This window comes from Brassica rapa, chromosome A02 (assembly GCF_000309985.2).
Source record: "Brassica rapa cultivar Chiifu-401-42 chromosome A02, CAAS_Brap_v3.01, whole genome shotgun sequence".
Lineage (NCBI taxonomy): Eukaryota > Viridiplantae > Streptophyta > Magnoliopsida > Brassicales > Brassicaceae > Brassica > Brassica rapa.
The window spans coordinates 3556985-3561186 of NC_024796.2; positions in this window are offsets into that span (position 1 = coordinate 3556985).

Below are 4202 nucleotides of genomic sequence, written 5' to 3' on the forward strand. Positions count from 1 at the left end.
GATAATACTTACTATTATTAATTTTAATCAATTATATTATTAATCAATTATCTAATCAAATAAATTAAAATTTCGTTTTTATTTTTTAATTTATTTATACATTTTATTCATTAAGGGTATAAACGATATTAACCACTCTATAAAATGTATTTGATTAATATTTAATTATATAATTTATGTTTTTAACTTTTTACTAAAATACTTTTTCAGATAACAATACAATATATAAAAAAAATATTTTTTTTAGTTATCTTTTTATATTTTGGATAATTCAATATTCTATTTTTAATTAGAGATAATTTGCTGTATATACACAAAAACAACCGAAATGTATTTCGGTTGTTTTCATCAAAAAAAAACAACCGAAATTAGGAAACTACCCTAAATGCATGGAAACTTCCAATTTCTGTAGCAATATACACATAAAATGACTGTTTTGCCCCTGCCCTAAACTCTCTTCCTGCCATTTTCTCTTTTTTTTTTCCCGATTGATCTCTTCCTTTCTCATTTTTAATTTTTAGAGAAAACAAAGTTTTTTTTCAAATAATTCATTATTCTTTCTAAATCCCAGTAATCATTGTTTGCTTTGTTTTTAACATTAATCTTATGCTAATCTCCTCTTTTTCCCTCTCAATTCGTCATCATCACAATCAGATCAATAACACTGATGTTTGAAGCACCATGTATGACAGTGAATCATGGATTCAAAGAAAGCCAAACCTCCAAACATGTTTTCTGGGATATCAATTCAAACGACTATAGATTTTTCTACCAAGTTATTTATTTTACAATTAAATTTCCGAAACTGAAAAATCAATGGGAGAACTAGGGATTGCAACATAAATTACATAGATAACGATAAAGTTAGAATGATAACCTATTTTGTACCATCTAACAAATTATGTATCAGCTAATGGCAATAATTTTGGACATCTCACCACTCATTTTAAAAAGCGTCTAACATGTTTGATATCATCTAACTAAACATGTATATGCTAAACATTAAATTATCATGTTAACCTATTATGAAACATCTAACAAACTATGTATCATATGAACACAACTATTTTGTACAAAGGAAGTTTAACACTAAGATTTAACTCAAGAAGTTATATAAATTGTTAGTGGATAACTTATTTATTATAAAATTATCCTTGTCATATAACAAAAGCAATGATCTAAATGTAATATTTTATTTAGCACGTAAAACATATGGTAGATTTAACTTATTAGTTTACATATGATACAATAATGATTAACCGACAAAAATGTAGAGGCTAAACAAATAATGATTAAGTTAGCCTGATAACCTATTTTGTAGCATTTAACAAAGCATATATAGCTAACACAAACTACTTAAACATCTTACCCATAAATTTTAAAAATATCGACAAGTTTTGTAACAGCTAAAAAACATGTATCATTTAATAACAATACATTATGTAAAATTAACAAACGGTGAAAATAAGAGAAGAAGAATCCATTTGTTTTATGTAAGAGATTAGGAGAGATACAAAAGAGAGAATGAATAGTATTATTTTGCGAAGAGATAAAAGGATACGAGAGAGAGAAGGAAGAAGAGAGTTTGGGCAGGAGCTGGTAGAGGCAGGGCAGAGCAGGGCAAGGACAAAATTGGGGTTTAAAAATATCAATAGTGTCTAGGGTAGTTCGCAAATTATAGTCACAATGGTGTATATACACCCTAATTTCTCTTTTAATTATATAATTAAGAATTTTATCTGATTAATATTTAGTTATATAATTTATGTTTTTAACTTTTTACTAAAAGACTTTTTGAGATAACAATAGAATATATACATAAATCATCTTTGTTTAAATTATATTTTCAGATTTTGGATAATTCTTACTATTATTAATTTTAATCAATTATCTTATCAAATAAATTAAAATTTCATTTTTATTTTTTAATTCATTTATACATTTTATTCATTAAGGGTATAAACAATATTAACCACTCTATAAAATTTATTTGATTAATATTTAAATATATAATTTATGTTTTTAATTTTGTACTAAAATAATTTTTCAGATAATAATACAATATATATAAAAATTATATTTTTCTTATTATATTTTCAGATTTTGGATAATTCAATATTCTATTTTAATTATATAATTAAGAATTTTATTTGTTTAATATTTAGTTATATAATTTATGTTTTTAACTTTTTACCGAAAGACTTTTCAGATAACAATACAATATATATATATATATATATATATATATAAATTATCTATTTTAAAAATTATATTTTCAGATTTTGGATAATTTTACTATTATTAATTTTATTCAATTATCTAATCAAATAAATTAAAATTTCATTTTTTAATTTATTTATACATTTTATTCATTAAGTGTATGAGCGATATTAAACATTCTAATTTTTACCATGAAAGCTCGATTTTAAAAATTTACTTCACAAATAATAGTATAGATATATTATAACCACTGCAAATCTGAAAGCATATTAAACAAAGGTAATAGATTTGCCATATGTGTCTATTGGGCTTTCATGTTTTTCTTTTTGCTTAAATTGGGCTTTCATGTTTATAATATGAATCAACTATTCACCTTTTAATCATCTCAAAATTAAAGAATTAACTACTTGTAATACAAAAAAAAGTATAGGAAAACAAGTTTATATGCTTTAGCTTTTATGCATACTAGAGATTTTTTCCGCGCTTCGCGCGGATTGTGTCTTATAAATTTATTTTATTTATAATATTATTTGTCAGTTTTTTTCTTTTACATTAACTTTTTTGTTTTCCAATGTTAATTTTTTTAATTTTAATTTATATGTTTATAATTTTTCTTGTTGTAGATGGAGAATTATATTTTTATTGATGGTTTTTTGTATGTAACATAAACTTTTTGAAATTTTAAAATAATGTTATATATAGTACGATTAACACATTAAAGAATAGAAACATATTCAGGCACATTTTACACATGTTTTATATGCATAATTTTAAACATTATATATGTATATATTATAAGTTTGAAACATGTAAATGCTTTCTTTTTAAATTCAAATCACAGAAAAAAATATCAAAAAGTCAGTATAGATGGGTTTTTTGGGCCTTTAAATCAACACTAAAAAATTACATGAATCAGATAACAACAGTTTTATAAACAACTGGATAAAATTTGACTGAGCCAAAGATTTTCACACAATAAGTTCTTTCTTCTTCAAATTGCGAAGAGCCTATAGGCACAAGAAAAAAAATCATAATTTTTGTTTTCATTTATATAACATTTTTTTTCCTTTACACACGGAGTTTATTACACTGCTATAAGCAATGGAGAACTCTATTCATATAAGATTCACATCTATGCATTTTGACAAAGAAGAATTTTAGCCATGTTTAGTTTCGGAATGGACCAACTTCAGTCATATACACTATATTTTTTCTATGATTCAAATCTTACAATTTTAATATATGTGCAGATTTCCATGTGAAAAAGCACGCACGCCATCTATCATTCAACCTATTACTTTTTCCAAAGTAACCACTATAATCCTCGTTTGGTTAGCTCTACAAACTAATCTCTTTGGATCAGTTTACTAAAAAATATGGATACTAATGTCAGAAAAGAATATAAACACTATCAACAACAAATATTGGCACAAGACTATTTGGTTCAAGGAACATACTCCACGTAATGCGTTTATATCATGGCTGGCTTTGCGGAGAAGACTGCCAACCAAGGATCGCTTGAGGCGTTGGTGGTTAAATGTCTCAGGAACGTGCGTCCTTTGTAATATTTAAATAGAAACTCACCATCATCTCTTCTTTGAGTGCTCTTTCTCTCGCTTGATATGGGAGCCTTTTGCTGCTGAAGTTTGGATTTCTCATCCGGCTGATCTACACTTTGTTGCAGCCTGGATCAATCAACCTCGCGTCAACGCAGATGCGCATGCTACTCCAGTCATCAAGCTATACTTTCAGTCAGCCATCTACCTGCTGTGGGAAGAGCTTAATGCTCGTGTGTTCACAGCTGTCTCCTCACCTTCATCAGTCATCTTTGCCTCTCTCGACCGTATGATGCGTGACCGTCTCCTCTCTTACCCGGAAATTTCTTCTTTCTTCTCTTCTCTACTTCTTTTTATCTTTCTTGTATAAGACCTCCCTAAGTTTTTTTTACCTTGAGTTGTTGTTGGTTGTTTTTGTTTCCTTGC